Genomic DNA, 17,087 nt, shown 5'->3' on the forward strand with positions numbered 1-17,087 from the left:
ATTTCTGGATGAATTGCAGGGAAGGGCTTATATATTTAAGCCCTTCCCGACAATTCATGCCGCGCTCGCCGGCAGGCCATTGCTTTCAGTGGAGCCGGCTGTATTGCCGGCTCCATTGAATTCAATGGTCAGTGCTCTTTAATCGAGACGAGTACCGCGTGGTGCTCGTCTCGAGTAACGAGTATCTCGAGCACCCTAATACTCGAACGAGCATCAAGCTCGGACGAGTATGCTCGCTCATCTCTAGTAATGATCATGTGTGTCTGATCAGCATATTGTGTTCTTGGTGAGAGAAACCAAGTAATCTTGTAGATATAATACCTTTTAATGGCTAACAAAAATACATGATGTTACAGCAAGCAAGCTTTCGGAGATATCTCACTCCCTTCGTCAGGCTAATGAATGAAGCTAGTTTGGATGGCACACAATTATAACCTACAGATGCAGAGGGGAGGGGAACACATTCCTCATGATCTAAATAAATGTTCACACACAGATATTTGAGACTGTTTTGCACTCAAAAACTAAAACAACAGACAAACTGAGCCGAGATCAGCATATTGGCTGTAAAAACCTTGTCATCATGTTCTCCAAACTGAATTGGCTGCTGCTTCTGTTTTGGAGCAGTAGCACTGGCAAAGATGGCAGAGCGTTGACTCAGCGGAGAGCAGACCCTAGTCAGAAATGCTTGTAGCTTGTGGTGCATGCTGTTTGAAAGCGAACTGCTCCCCGTAATGCATAAACATAGTTGGTCTAGGGTAAAGTAAATCTCAGTATTGCCCTCTTGCCACACTGCAACACTTTGTGCCTTGAAAAAGTAGCTGTCAGAAGACAAACTGTTGTCTTTATTTCCAAATAAATGGGTGTTTGTAAAATGAAAGTTTGGAAATCGCTGCATAGAGGTTATGTCATTACTTAAAGGGGTTGTCTCGCGGCAAACCTCAAAATTTTACCTTACCCCATTCCCCCTGTCACCCCCCTGGCATAAAATAGCAAATTAAAGCAGTTTTTAAACAGCTTGCTACTCACCGATCTGACGAAATAAGGACTTTAAAAAATCTTCTCCCTAAGATGGCCGCCGGTCCTTTCCCAGGGATGCACTGCGGTTTTCTCCCATGGTGCACCGCGGGTCTTCTCCCATGGTGCACCATGGGCTCTGTGCATTCCATTGCCGATTCCAGCCTCCTGATTGGCTGGAATCGGCACACGTGACGGGGCGGAGCTACGCGTAGAAGGGGGCGGAGCCCGAACACCGCTCGTGCCTGGACCGAGCAGAAGGGGAGAAGACCGCACAGCGCAAGCGCGTCTAAAAAAGCAAGAAGACAGCGAAATTAGATGGAGCCATGGAGACGTGGACGCCAGCAACGGAGCAGGTAAGTGAATAACTTCTGTATGACTCACATTTAATGCACGATGTATATTACAAAGTGCATTAATATGGCCATACAGAAGTGTATAACCCCACTTGCTGCCGCGAGACAACCCCTTTAAGTATTTTTGCCACCACTGTGGCAAAAATAGCAGACATCCATCACGACTTGCCTTTTTTTCCAGTGTATATGGGAACTTTGAGTCAAGTTCCAGTTTACTTCCCATTATTTTATATTATCTGCATCATCTCAAGCTATGCGTGCACCTGTATCTGCATAGCTTACTTTCTTTGCTCCCTACTCTTTCATTTTATGTCCACTGATTCTCCTTCGGTTACTACAATATTTTATCTTCTAATGCCCTCTTAAAACTACTTGAAAATGTGATATTGTCTGTACAAACTGGTGCAGGATTCCTGACACATCTCTACCTCCTACTGAAATAGCGTCTTCAACATTTTTCTTTAATGCAGATGACCTCTGAAATACAAATCTGATAATGCAGCATTTTCCCACAAACATGATCCCTCAGTATTGCTGTGATACTAAGCTAGTATGAGAAGTTCCGTATATGCTTTATTATATGATTGTGTGTTCTCTAAAGGTACCTTTACATACAGTGTAATCACCGTGGTCATTCTGCAATGTAAAACCTGCAGCAACTACGCTGAAAAACCATAGTGGCCAAATCTGCACCAGAATAATGTAGATATGGCCATAGTTTTTGAATTGGATCTGCTGCAGAATGTAAGCTTTGTATTACAAGGGTTGCATTCCATAGCATAAATCTGCAGTATAAATAGACATTCCGTAGATTTAGAATCTTCAGCCCTTTTCAAAAAGTTTGCAGATTTGTTGTAGAGGTTTAGTGTAGCATGCAAAAGACATTTTAGAGATCTCCTCCACATGCCTTGTACTGTAAATGCTAAGGAATTTCTGCTGCGGTTTCTGCCATGAGTGAAGACAGCCTTAAACAACATTCATATGAGCGTTTTATTGCGGTTATTTTGCTGCGATAAAATGTCAGCCGAAAATCATGACAACGTGAAAAAAATGTCAGCCGAAAATCATGACAACGTGAAACATTGGGTTCCAATGTATTCATTCGGTTGAACGATTTTTGGGCGCATGAAGAAAAATTGCGCCATCACAACGAGAAATCGTTGCATCAAAAGATAGGTCTTGACTAGAGATGAGCGAGCATGCTCGTCCGAGCATTAGCATACTCAAAAGTACTTTTTACTGCGGTGCTCGGTTGCTCGAAAAAATTTCACCCTCTCAATTGAAAACAACGGTCTACCGGCACCCCCTGCATTGTTTTTCATGGAAGGGCTTTACATATAAGCCCTTCCCTTAAAAAGGGGGATGAAAAACTCATCTGCTGCATGCGGCAGATGCTTCCTTCATCCCCATTAGTAAAAAGAATTCCCTTCTGCTACATCTGCCACATCTGTGACAGATGCAGCAGAGGAATTCTTCAATTCCCTACCGCAGCTGTCACACATGACAGCTGCGGTAGAGGATCCTGCTGCCGGCACCCCCATCAATGGATTTCAGGGAAGGGCTTTAAATATGAGCCCTTCCCTGAAAATTCTGTAAAAGTAGTTCAAAAAACAAAATTTAAAATCCCCGCCTGCTGAAAGAGCTGATCGTGATTAGCTGAGGTGCTCAGCCAATCACAGGCAGCTCTCGCCTGTCATTCATTTGGCAGATGTGTTCTTCATCCCCACGGGGGACATGGCAGCGGCGGATAGGTTTTTTTTTTTTTGGTTTTTTTTTTTTACACTAAATCCTTGTTTTTCAGGGAAGGGCTTATATGTAAAGCCCTTCCATTAAAAAAACTGCAGGGGTGTCGGCAGACCATTGTTTTCAATGGAGCTGCCAGCAGCAGCTGCGGCTCATTGAAAAATGCTCGGGTCCCCCGACTAAAATGCGGTTTGTTACTCGAAACAAGCTCTCGAGCAGTACAAAAAACTCAGCTCAAGTAACGAGCACCCAAGCATTTTGGTGCTCGCTCATCTCTAGTCTTGTCTTGACCTATATTTTGACTAAAATCACTGGAAGCTTTCATAACAGTCTGCAAAAAAAAGGGAGGGAGTGCTCGGAAAAGAAGAGAGTTGCTACTATTTGAGCTATTTAAAACTCTTAGAAGTAATTTCAGGGATTCCTGCAGACCGACCGAATTCAACGCTACTGTGTTTTTTTCCCCGCAAGACGTACTTTTGAATTGACGAAAGAGCACTAATTAAGTTTGGGACTCAATTGCGGCTATTTGCCACTCATGCGATTTACAGCCGCAATGCAGCTGGCATCAAAACTAGAGATGAGCGAGCACCAAAATGCTCGGGTGCTCGTTACTCGAGACGCATTTTTCGCGATGCTCGAGGGTTCGTTTCGAGTAACGAACCCCATTGAAGTCAATGGGCGACTCAAGCATTTTTGTATATCGCCGATGCTCGCTAAGGTTTTCATTTGTGAAAATCGGGGCAATTCAAGAAAGTGATGGGAACGACACAGAAACGGATAGGGCAGGCGAGGGGCTACATGTTGGGCTGCATCTCAAGTTCCCAGGTCCCACTATTAAGCCACAATAGCGGCAAGAGTGGGCCCACCCCCCTCCCAACAATTTTTACTTCTGAAAAGCCCTCATTAGCAATGCATACCTTAGCTAAGCACTAGAGATGAGCGAACGTACTCGGATAAGCACTACTCGTCCGAGTAATGTGCTTTATCTGAGTATCTCTCCGCTCGTCCTGAAAGATTCGGGGCGCTCCGCTGCTGACAGGTGAGTCGCAGCGGGGAGCGGGGCAGAGCGGGCGGGAGAGAAGGACAGAAAGATCTCCCCTCCGTTCCTCCCCGCTCTCCCCTGCAGCTCCCCGCTCCGCAGCGCATCCCGAATCTTTCAGGACGAGCAGAGAGGTACTCGGATAAAGCACATTACTCGGATGAGTAGTGCTTATCCGAGTACGTTCGCTCATCTCTACTAAGCACCACACTACCTTCAACAAAGCACAATCACTGCTTGCATGACACTCCGCTGCCACTTCTCCTGGGTTACATGCTGCCAATTCCCCCCCCCCCCACGACCCAGTGTCCACAGCGCACACCAAACTGTCCCTGCCCAGCCTTCAGCTGCCCTCATGCCACGCCACCCTCATGTCCATTTATAAGGGCGTCTGCCACAGGAAAAGCAGGCACACACTGCAGAGGGTTGGCACGGCTAGGCAGCGACCCTCTTTAAAAGGGGCGGGACGATAGCCCACAATGCTGTACAGAAGCAATGAGAAATCCAATCCTGTGCCACCTCCATCTGGAGCTGCACACGTGGGCATAGCAATGGGGAACCTATGTGCCACACACTATTCATTCTGTCAAGGTGTCTGCACACCCCAGTCAGACCGCGGTTTTTTATAAATAGTCACAGGCAGGTACAACTCCACAATGGGAATTCCGTGTGCACCCACAGCATGGGTGGCTCCCTGGAACCCACCCACTGTACATAAATGTATCCCATTGCAGTGCCCATCACAGCTGAGGTAGTAATGTCGTGCTTAATGCAGGTGGGCTTCGGCCCACACTGCATGCCCCAGTCAGACTGGGGTTCTTTAGAAGTGGAAACAGATGCATTTACAACTCCCTGTGGACCGACAGCATGGGTGGCTCCCTGGAACCCACCGGCGGTACATAAAAATATCCCATTGCATTGCCCAACACAGCTGAGGTAGTAATGTCGTGCTTAATGCAGGTGGGCTTCGGCCCACACTGCATGCCCCAGTCAGACTGGGGTTCTTTAGAAGTGGAAACAGATGCATTTACAACTCCCTGTGGACCGACAGCATGGGTGGCTCCCTGGAACCCACCGGCGGTACATAAAAATATCCCATTGCATTGTCCAACACAGCTGAGGTAGTAATGTCGTGCTTAATGCAGGTGGCCTTCGGCCCACACTGCATGCCCCAGTCAGACTGGGGTTCTTTAGAAGTGGAAACAGATGCATTTACAACTCCCTGTGGACCGACAGCATGGGTGGCTCCCTGGAACCCACCGGCGGTACATAAAAATATCCCATTGCATTGCCCAACACAGCTGAGGTAGTAATGTCGTGCTTAATGCAGGTGGGCTTCGGCCCACACTGCATGCCCCAGTCAGACTGGGGTTCTTTAGAAGTGGAAACAGATGCATTTACAACTCCCTGTGGACCCACAGCATGGGTGGGTGCCAGGAAGCCACCGGCGGTACATAAAAATATCCCATTGCATTGCCCAACACAGCGGATGTAACGTCAGCTGTAATGCAGGTGGGCTAAAAATTCATTTGATTACACTGTAGGCGAGGGCCCACAAAAATTGCTGTATCAACAGTACTAATGTACATCAGAAAAATTGGCCATGGCCAATCAAGAGGGTAGGTGAAACCCATTAATCGCTTTGGTTAATGTGGCTTAATTGGTAACTAGGCCAGGAGGCAGCCCAGTTAAAATAAAAATTGTTGGAGGTGAAAGTTTCAACGCTTTAATGAGCATTGAAACGTATAAAAATTGTTTAGAAAAATTATATGACTGAGCCTTGTGGGCCTAAGAAAAATTGCCCGTTCGGCGTGATTATGTAAGGTTTCAGGAGGAGGAGCAGGAGGAGGAGGAGGAATATTATACACAGATTGATGAAGCGAAAAGGTCCCCGTTTTTGATGGGGATACAGAACGATGCTTCCATCCGCGGGTGCAGCCTACGTATTGCTTAGGTATCGCTGCTGTCCGCTGGTGGAGAAGAGAAGTCTGGGGAAATCCAGGCTTTGTTCATCTTGATGAGTGTAAGCCTGTCGGCACTGTCGGTTGACAGGCGGGTACGCTTATCTGTGATGATTCCCCCAGCCGCACTAAACACCCTCTCTGACAAGACGCTAGCCGCAGGACAAGCAAGCACCTCCAGGGCATACAGCGCGAGTTCAGGCCACGTGTCCAGCTTCGACACCCAGTAGTTGTAGGGGGCAGAGGCGTCACGGAGGACGGTCGTGCGATCGGCTACGTACTCCCTCACCATCCTTTTACAGTGCTCCCGCCGACTCAGCCGTGACTGGGGAGCGGTGACACAGTCTTGCTGGGGAGCCATAAAGCTGTCAAGGGCCTTAGAGAGTGTTCCCCTGCCTGTGCTGTACATGCTGCCTGATCTCTGCGCCTCCCCTGCTACCTGGCCCTCGGAACTGCGCCTTCGGCCACTAGCGCTGTCGGATGGGAATTTTACCATCAGTTTGTCCGCCAGGGTCCTGTGGTATAGCAACACTCTCGAACCCCTTTCCTCTTCGGGTATGAGAGTGGAAAGGTTCTCCTTATACCGTGGGTCGAGCAGTGTGTACACCCAGTAATCCGTAGTGGCCAGAATGCGTGTAACGCGAGGGTCACGAGAAAGGCATCCTAACATGAAGTCAGCCATGTGTGCCAGGGTACCTGTACGCAACACATGGCTGTCCTCACTAGGAAGATCACTTTCAGGATCCTCCTCCTCCTCCTCAGGCCATACACGCTGAAAGGATGACAGGCCAGCAGCATGTCTACCCTCACCAGTGGGCCAAGCTGTGTCTTCCCCCTCCTCCTCATCTTCCTCCTCCTCCTCCTCCTCCTCACCGCGCTGAGATATAGACAGGAGGGTGCTCTGACTATCCAGCGACATACTGTCTTCCCCCGGCTCTGTTTCCGAGTGCAAAGCGTCTGCCTTTATGCTTTGCAGGGAACTTCTCAAGAGGCATAGCAGAGGAATGGTGACGCTAATGATTGCAGCATTGCCACTCACCACCTGGGTAGACTCCTCAAAATTTCCAAGGACCTGGCAGATGTCTGCCAACCAGGCCCACTCTTCTGAAAATAATTGAGGAGGCTGACTCCCACTGCACCGCCCATGTTGGAGTTGGTATTCCACTATAGCTCTACGCTGCTCATAGAGCCTGGCCAACATGTGGAGCGTAGAGTTCCACCGTGTGGGCACGTCGCACAGCAGTCGGTGCACTGGCAGATTAAACCGATGTTGCAGGGTGGCAGCGTCCGTGTGGGACTTGCGGAAATGTGCGCAGAGCCGGCGCACCTTTCCGAGCAGGTCTGACAAGCGAGGGTAGCTTTTCAGAAAGCGCTGAACCACCAAATTAAAGACGTGGGCCAGGCATGGCACGTGCGTGAGGTTGCCGAGCTGCAGAGCCGCCACCAGGTTACGGCCGTTGTCACACACGAACATGCCCGGTTGGAGGCTCAGCGGCGCAAGCCAGCGGTCGGTCTGCTCTGTCAGACCCTGCAGCAGTTCGTGGGCCGTGTGCCTCTTCTCTCCTAAGCTGAGTAGTTTCAGCACGGCCTGCTGACGCTTGCCCACCGCTGTGCTGCCACGCCGCGCGACACCGACTGCTGGCGACGTGCTGCTGCTGACACATCTTGATTGCGAGACAGAGGTTGCGGAGGAGGAGGGTGGTTTAGTGGAGGAAGCATACACCGCCGCAGATACCACCACCGAGCTGTGGCCTGCAATTCTGGGGGTGGGTAGGACGTGAGCGGTCCCAGGCTCTGACTCTGTCCCAGCCTCCACTAAATTCACCCAATGTGCCGTCAGGGAGATATAGTGGCCCTGCCCGCCTGTGCTTGTCCACGTGTCCGTTGTTAAGTGGACCTTGGCAGTAACCGCGTTGGTGAGGGCGCGTACAATGTTGCGGGAGACGTGGTCGTGCAGGGCTGGGACGGCACATCGGGAAAAGTAGTGGCGACTGGGAACTGAGTAGCGCGGGGCCGGCCGCCGCCATCATACTTTTGAAGGACTCCGTTTCCACAACCCTATACGGCAGCATCTCCAGGCTGATAAATTTTGCTATGTGCACGTTTAACGCTTGAGCGTGCGGGTGCGTGGCGACGTACTTGCGCTTGCGCTCAAGCACTTGCGCTAGCGACGGCTGGACGGTGCGCTGAGAGACATTGGTGGATGGGGCCGAGGACAGCGGAGGTGAGGGTGTGGGTGCAGGCCAGGAGACGGTAGTGCCTGTGTCCTCAGAGCGGGGTTGGATCTCAGTGGCAGGTTGGGGCACGGGGGGAGAGGCAGTGGTGCAAACCGGAGGCGGTGAACGGCCTTCGTCCCACCTTGTGGGGTGCTTGGCCATCATATGTCTGCGCATGCTGGTGGTGGTGAGGCTGCTGGTGGTGGCTCCCCGGCTGATCTTGGCGCGACAAAGGTTGCACACCACTGTTCGTCGGTCGTCTGCACTCTCAGTGAAAAACTGCCAGACCTTAGAGCACCTCGGCCTCTGCAGGGTGGCATGGCGCAAGGGGGCGCTTTGGGAAACAGTTGGTGGATTATTCGGTCTGGCCCTGCCTCTACCCCTGGCCACCGCACTGCCTCTTGCAACCTGCCCTGCTGCTGCCCTTGCCTCCCCCTCTGAAGACCTGTCCTCAGTAGGCATAGCAAACCAGGTGGGGTCAGTCACCTCATCGTCCTGCTGCTCTTCCTCAGAATCCTCGGTACGCTCCTCCCTCGGACTTAATGCCCTTACTACTAGCTCACTGATAGACAACTGTGTCTCATCGTCATCGGCCTCCTCACCCACTGAAAGGTCTTGAGACAGTTGCCGGAAGTCCCCAGCCTCATCCCCCGGACCCCGGGAACTCTGCAATGGTTGGGCATCAGTCACGATAAACTCCTCTGGTGGGAGAGGAACCATTGCTGCCCAATCTGAGCAGGGGCCCGAGAACAGTTCCTGGGAGTCTGCCCGCTCCTCAGAATGTCTCATTTTCATGGAGTGAGGAGGCTGGGAGGAAGGAGGAGCAGCAGCCAGAGGATTCTGAGTTGCAGCAGTGGACGGCGCAGAACTCTGGGTGGACGATAGGTTGCTGGAAACACTTTCTGCCATCCACGACAGGACCTGCTCACACTGCTCATTTTCTAATAAGGGTCTACCGCGTGGACCCATTAAATGTGCTATGAATGTGGGGACGCCAGAAACGTGCCTCTCTCCTAATCCCGCAGCAGTCGGCTGCGATACACCTGGATCAGGAGCTCGGCCTGTGCCCACACCCGGACTAGGGCCTCCGCGTCCTCGACCGCGCCCACGTCCTCTAGGCCTACCCCTACCCCTCAGCATGCTGTATTACCAGGAATGCAGAAACACAACACTGTAATTTAATGTGCCGCTTATTGGCCTGTGGTTGTAGGCTGAGTTCGCTTACGGAACGCCAGGAAATAATTTTGCGCAAGCCTGCTGTAACACTTAGCTGGCTGCGTATTTATTTGGAGAACTACTACCCCCAGCAGACACAGACCCAGAACACTGAGCACAGTGACAGGAAGGCCAAATAGTTTTATTTCAAATATTTTTTTCAAAAGGACCACTGCGTATATTCAATCTATATATGTCTTCTGGCCCTGCCTACACAATTCTGTCCCTGATGTGTGTGTCACGGAACTGCAGTGTTGCACTGTTATTAAGTGCAACAGAGCGGTGATTTCAGAGCCAGGAAATAATTTTGCGCAAGCCTGCTGTAACACTTAGCTGGCTGCGTATTTATTTTGAGAACTACAACCCGCAGCAGACACAGACCCAGAACACTGAGCAGAGTGACAGGCAGGCCAAATAGTTTTTTTTCAAATATTTTTTTCTAAAGGACCACTGCCTATATTCAATCGATAATAATATATGTCTTCTGGCCTTGCCTACACAATTCTATCCCTGTAGTATTACTGCAGGGCGCAATGCTCTGCACGGCCGATATACCAAAAAAAAAATATGTGCAACACTGCTAAAAGCAGCCTCCACACTACTGCACACTGTTAGATGTGGCCCTAAGAAGGACCGTTGGGGTTCTTGAAGCCTACACTAACTCCTAACGCTCTCCCTACAGTAGCTCCAACACTATAGCACTGTCCCTCAGCTATCTCACAACGCATCTGAGGCGAGCCGCGGGAGGGGCCGATTTTTATACTCGGGTGACACCTGATCTCCCCAGCCACTCACAGCAGGGGGGTGGTATAGGGCTTGAACGACGCAGGGGGAAGTTGTAATGCCTTCCCTGTCTTTCAATTGGCCAGAAAAGCGCGCTAATGTCTCAGAGATGAAAGTGAAAGTAACTCGAACATCGTGTGGTGCTCGCCTCTAGTAACGAGCATCTCGAACACGCTAATACTCGAATGAGCATCAAGCTCGGACGATTACGTTCGCTCATCTCTAATCAAAACGCATCACCCATGTGATTTTATTAAGCCTTACAGTGAGACTACATTTTACATGCTTAGGATAGAGACTTTTTGGATTGTTCTGCCACTATATTGTGTTAGCACTCATAGTATGACCTATTTAAATTAAAGCTGTAAGCTGTTTTGTAAAAGTGCTTGTCCTATAATTGCATGCATGAGGCCTCTATATGGACTATCAGAAGCATCACGCTTAGGCTACCAGTACTTGGTTGTAATGCGGGTTGCATTCATCCATGTGCTGTCCGATCTATATGTAACCTGAACATCGCACATTCTGTTCTCCATAAAAACAGATGAGAATATAACATGCCATGGGATTTAGTCCTTTTGATCAATTGTGCATTAAGTAGCCTTATAGGGTATAGAATCATAGAATTGTAGAGTTGGAAGGGACCTCCAGGGTCATCAGGTTCAACCCCCTGCTCAATGCAGGATCATCCCAGACAGATGTATGTATAGCCTCTGTTTGAAGACTTCTATTGAAGGAGAACTCGCCACCTCCCGTGGCAACCTGTTCCACTCATTGATCTCCCTAATATCTAATCTGTGTCTCCTCCCTTTCAGTTTCATCCCATTGCTTCTAGTCTTTTCTTGTGCAGATGAGAATAGGGCTGATCCCTCTGTACTGTGACAGCCCTTCAGATATTTGTAGACAGCTATTAAGTCTCCTCTCCGCCTTCTTTTTTGCTAGCTAAACATTCCCAGATCCTTTAACCCCTTGAGTGGCTCGCCCGGAAATTTTCCGGGACGAGCTCCACTGCTCATAGCGACATAGCCCAAAAGATTTTCGGGCTATGTATCACTATGGGAGCTGCAGAGTACAATGCCACAAGATGTGACATTGTGCTCTGCCTGCACAGACCCACAGAGAACAAAACAAGGGCTTTGAAAAACTAGCAGAAGATATTGCCGATATGCCGGCAATCTCCAGCTTTGTTTACAGGTTGCCATAGAGACCATCGGCTTGTCAGAAGCAAGCCGATGGTCTCTGTGGCAGGGAGAGCTTGGTGCTTGGCTGTGAGAGGACAGCTAGGTACCTGCTCTTACAGCAGAGATCAGAGAAAACCTCCGATCTCTGCTGTGTTAACCCTTTACAAGCGGCAGTCTATGTGACTCCAGCCTGTAAAGGGCTGTCGCTGCAGCATGTAAAGGGCTGTCACCATCAGGCCCCCGGGATGTGATCAGGGGGTCCTGATGGGTCCCTGTGGAAGTCCCCTAAAGGGACAAAAAAAAAAAAAAAGTAAAAAAATTATTAAAAAAATAATAAAAACACTTGTCTCCCTTTACTTTGTAAAAAATCAAAAATACAATCACACATGTGGTATCCATGCATCATAATGACCAAGAGAAGGAAGTTAATACATTATTTAACCCCTTAATGACATGGCCCCTTTTTTTCTTTTTTCCCCATTTCTTTTTTTCCTCCCCCCTGTTTAAAAAATCACAACTTGTCCCGCAAAAAACAAGCCCTTATATGGCCATGTCAATGGAAAAATGAAAAAGTTATGGCTCTTGAGACGCAACTGCAAAATTAGTTGAAATTCAATGATTAGACCATTTTTAAAAACCTGCCCTGGTGGGCACGACAGGGTGGTAGGAAACCTGCCACTCAAGGGGTTAACCGTTCTTCATAGGACATGATTTACAGACCGCTCACCATCTTGGTAACCCTTCTCTGAACTTGCTCCAGTTTGCCTATGTCTTTTTAAATTGTGGTGCCCAGAACTGGACACAGTATTCCAGATGAGGTCTGACCAAGGAAGAGTAGAGGTGGGTAATTACCTCACGTGATCTAGACTATATGCGTCTCTTAATACATCCCAGAATTGTATTTGTGTATAATGAAGTCTGAGTGCTGTTCATGGAATACAGGGACAGCAAATAGTTCAAAAATATGTCCGTGTGCCTTTGGCCTAAGACTCATTAATGGGGCCTGCCCTTTTCCCCATTATTTTTTATGGTAAGAATAGTTCAGTCTCTAGTACTATTCTTGCCATTTAAAATGCCAAAGCCCCAATGGAACACCCACACACTTCATTGACTTTAATACATGATACTTTTGTATTTATTCAAAAATAGACTGAGCATAGCTGCCATAACTCTGTTAATAACAGAAGCCATGATGTTAGGTTGAACAGAGCCTTACATAAGTATTGGTGATACAACAGTCTTTGTTGTGTAGAGAATACAACATAATTCATACTGCAATAGTACTATGACAACATATTTCATATCAATGACAGTGTATAAAAAAGGACAGAAATGTGCACATTGCGGTGCCAGCCTTTTTATGTCAGCGGAAAAACATAAGAAAATAGAAGCCTTCTGTAGAGTAAACAAGGCTGTTACAGACTAGCTGTCTACGAGAAGGAATATTGGCAGTAAAGGTAGTAATCTGGCAGCGGCAATTCAGATGAATTAAAGTGGACTGGAGTGCGGAGAGATGTGTATGAGGGAGGCTGATGATAAGGAGATTTATAGCACTTGAGAAATGATGAGGAGAAAGGATTAAGCATTACAATTTTGGCTGTTGAAAATGCAGAAGAAAATTGATAAATTTGAAGTGTCACAAAGAAAAATCTACAGAATTTACAAAGTGTAAAAAATGATAGAGAAAAGTAAGAAAATACTTGTTTAGGTATTGCACATTTGAAACAAGAACAACTTGAAGCCACCGAAAGATACTGTGTGGTAAACATCCAGCAAAGTTAGCGAATTTGCTCTAGACGGGCATTGTGCCAAAAATTAGAAAAGTTTGGCTGCTTTCTTCCAAAAAACCCCCAGTGAAACACTTGTCAAGAGACTGACTCTGGTATTGCAGCTCAGTTGCTTACACTTTAGTGGAGCTGAGCTGCAATACCAGACACAACCTATAGACAGGTGCGGTGCTGTTTTTTGAAGTGAAGAGATATGTTTTTGCAAAACTGTAGAGCTCCTTTATATCACTATTGTGTGTCCTGGGGACTAAAGGCAGTTCTGTTTTTCAGTGCATCCATTGTAAGTTTGATTACTAGTTGACTCATTAATACTGAACATATTTTGAGACTAAGACTGGGGCTACATGGAGACATTTTCTAGCACAAGTTTCCAGTTTTAAGTATCAACCTACAACTGCAGTCCTGAGGGCTATGGCGAGTTGCATGCATCTGAATAAACTGTTAACTGTCACTCTATAGGTAAAACTGGAAAGTGATATTGCATACATATCAAATGAGCTAGTTACTTGGATTACACTAGGTCTAAAGCTTCTGACATGTTGGCGGTCTGTCATTTAAGGGCAACTGTTTTGTAGATTTGAACAAATTACATATTCAACCCTGAGCGCACGGCCAGAGATAAGTCCAGGTTACTCATATGGCACCACTAACCCTGTCCATCATGGATACATTTTCTTGCTATACACAAGAAGGCTGGATTCACATGAGCGTATTATGGGCAGTTTTATGCCTGGCCCGACCATGGGTCTACCTTTTTGTGACAAATGAAGCTGTGACACTCTTCAATAAGGGCTGGAAGTTTCTCTATCACCGTTGGTGTAACCTTTTTCTGAATTAATCTACATGGGTCTACTGACCTGAACTGAGAAAATTATATGCATTTATAATGTTTGAGTTCAGGTCAGTAGACCCTTTGGTCGGGCTGGGACTCTTGTCCTTATTACAAATGCATACATGTGCCTGTAACCTTCTTGTGTGGCCTAATATGACTGTTGAAAAAAGTCATATGGGTCAATGGGAATAGCGGCACCTCATGAATAATCAGGGCTCATCTCTGCCCACATGTTTTGAGTTGAATATACAAGTTCTCCAAAACTCTAGAACAGTAGCTTAAAAGTGACAGAACACTGGCTGAATTAGGTAACAGGGGGAGTCTTTCTGCCTAACTGCTCTGATGCCATGGTCTCCATTGATCACAGCATTTAAGGCATTAAATTGGGTTAGTACTCTTCTATCCCAGTCATTACAGATGGGTGTCAGCATACAGTCGGCACTTGCTCAGTGACTTAGCCCACTCTATGCAATCCCCCATCTCTTCTGCTATACATATCCTGCAAGGGTTGGGAAGGGATTACTATATTTTTATTTAACCCTTTCCAGTCCAATTTGTATCCGAGTTTTCCTAGGGGGTTTACTTTTTTTCTGCCGTTATACAACAGGGCTATATGCTGGCTAAAGCCAGTACTGCATGAGATGACACATTGGATAGGCTCCGATAACAGAAAGGCTGGCGATATACAGTAAGAGAACCCCAACGGATGTCTTCCAACAACGGAGCTGTACAGCCTTAAATCATAATGTCTTCACAGGTCAGACAGTGGATTGGAAAGGGTTAATAGTTTCATCTTAGTTTTGCTTTTTCTACGTGATTTAGCTTATCTTCCTCACAATGTATTTTTCCTGTAGGGCTGTCATATCAGTCCCATTTATAGAGTAAAACTGTTCTGATGACGTTACAGTTGTCACAGTAAGGGCTTATTCATATGGGTGATTTTGAAGTCCAAGTTTCGGATGAGTTGCAAACTGACAGAACGTGGACCCATTAAAGTCATTCAAACATGTAATTGTTTTCACTGACAAATAGTCCGTGTAAACAAGTTGCAGTATATCCTATTCTGGGTTGATTCTCAGATAAGAATCATCCATTCAAGTCAGTAGGATGCATGTGCTTTCCTTTTTTTTCATGCACCCATTGACTTCAATAGTAGTTTTAAATAACCTCAATTGGGCAACCTCTCTTTTTTTCTTTTATGCTGATGTCAAATGCACATACACTCACAGTGAAATTGCCATGCTAATATAGTGTAAGGGTTGTGCTTGGTCTAATTAGACCTAACAGCACTGTCAGTGGCACTTCCATTGCTTACGTTGTATACACAGTGCTCACTATAGGATGTGTATACAGAGATCAATAAGGCAAAAATGGTAAACAAAAATTTCTACCTTCCCAACGCTTTAATTAAAGCATTAATCCTAGTTCATACCATGTTAAGTTACATAAAAATCCTCTATCTCCTGGTAGTTACGAACAGTGCCGTCCTAACAGCATTGTGGGCCTCGGGCAAAGCAGTGTACTGGGGCCCCTACGACAACTACACAGAAGAATAAAAATGTAATGCAGCTTTCTTCCTCTTCTGCGCACTGCTCAAAATGTTTAATTTCTGCTGAAAGGGTTATTCACCTAGAAATATATATTATATGGGGATGCGGCAAGCATGGGATGATGTCGAGAAAACCCGAACGAGTTAGTAACCAGCGACCCAGACCAGAGAACCGAAAGTCTAAGTCTTTAGGGTCCATGTTCCTCTTGCACTGTAGATGCCTCTCTGTTCATAGTCCCAGGCTACTAGAATGGGTATCTCACAGGCTGCTGGTGCCGATTATGTTATATTCATTTTTAAAGGGTATTTTACTGTTATAAATTACAAGAACCAGTCTGCCACTGAGGGCACACAGCTTAATGGTTGCAGTCTCTTTGTAGAGCACTTAGTTTATCAATTACAGTCCGCATTAGTCGATGGAGCACTCACTTGGACAAAGCAAAACACAAGGTAACAAGTTACATCCAACAACTTGTTCCACTTGTCAGCATTCCCAGGGCCAGACTAGCCTCCGGTGGAGCTTTCATGCGGCGGTGCAGAACTGCCTCACTTTACCAGGAATGCCTGCTGGAGAAGACTCTATCCATAGCTCCATATTAAGCCACAATATGGAGCCCAAGCAGTCAGGGCAGTGGATCTCCAATCTCAGGGTCTTTGTTTCTTAGGCTTAGCTGTGACCCAGATCCATTCTCACAGTAAAGTATGCATAACTTTTGTACTCTAGTCAGTTTTAGGTTCACTGACACTGCTGCACTCACTGCCATTGTCACAACAACAGTGCAAAGTATCCCCAATTACAGTCTTGGACGCCTCCCTTTATAGATCCCATGCAGCGATGCTCTCAACATCTGCATCCATCACCCACTACCACAATCACGTAAATTATAACAGAACAGGCTGTAACCATTTAGTTTCCACAGTACCATCAAATAAATGTAGATAACACAAAGCACAGTAAAACGATGCAACATGTGAACTTGGAGCCGATCTCCATCTTCCCCAACAATGTCAGCTAGTATACTACCTTAGAAGGTTCCACAGACATTTACCTAGCAACAAAAGCCTGCACTAGTCACACCCCACCCATCAGAAGAAGATTCCTGCATCTTTTGGGTACCCCCTCGTATTTTAGATAATTAAGAGTTATGATAATTTTGCCACTATAAACACAAGTTTATTAACACTACACTACTATATTTCTGCTGAAATCCTAAAACTAACATGTACTTATGGATCTGCTTTTTCTTTTAGTCTTTGCAGTACACCTGTCAGAGCAACAGTTTGTACCCCAGTGCAGAACAGTTGAAACTAGTCAGCCATTTCTGTACATCTGTCAATGTTTATGATGGGTGTAACATATACAAGTCTCTTTTCTTCCTCTTGATTCCCTCCTGTCAATAATCTGTAT

At 46.9% G+C, this 17,087-nt stretch overlaps 1 protein-coding gene across 3 annotated transcripts in view; it reads left to right on the forward strand.

The window, feature by feature from the left end:
* The window catches only part of GABRB2 (gamma-aminobutyric acid type A receptor subunit beta2), a 386,028-nt gene that overhangs the window by 70,854 nt on the left and 298,087 nt on the right, over window positions 1-17,087 (forward strand). The gene's annotated exons all lie outside the window — the stretch shown is intronic.

The sequence above is a fragment of the Eleutherodactylus coqui genome, chromosome 2, assembly GCF_035609145.1.
Source record: "Eleutherodactylus coqui strain aEleCoq1 chromosome 2, aEleCoq1.hap1, whole genome shotgun sequence".
In the NCBI taxonomy this organism is placed as follows: domain Eukaryota; kingdom Metazoa; phylum Chordata; class Amphibia; order Anura; family Eleutherodactylidae; genus Eleutherodactylus; species Eleutherodactylus coqui.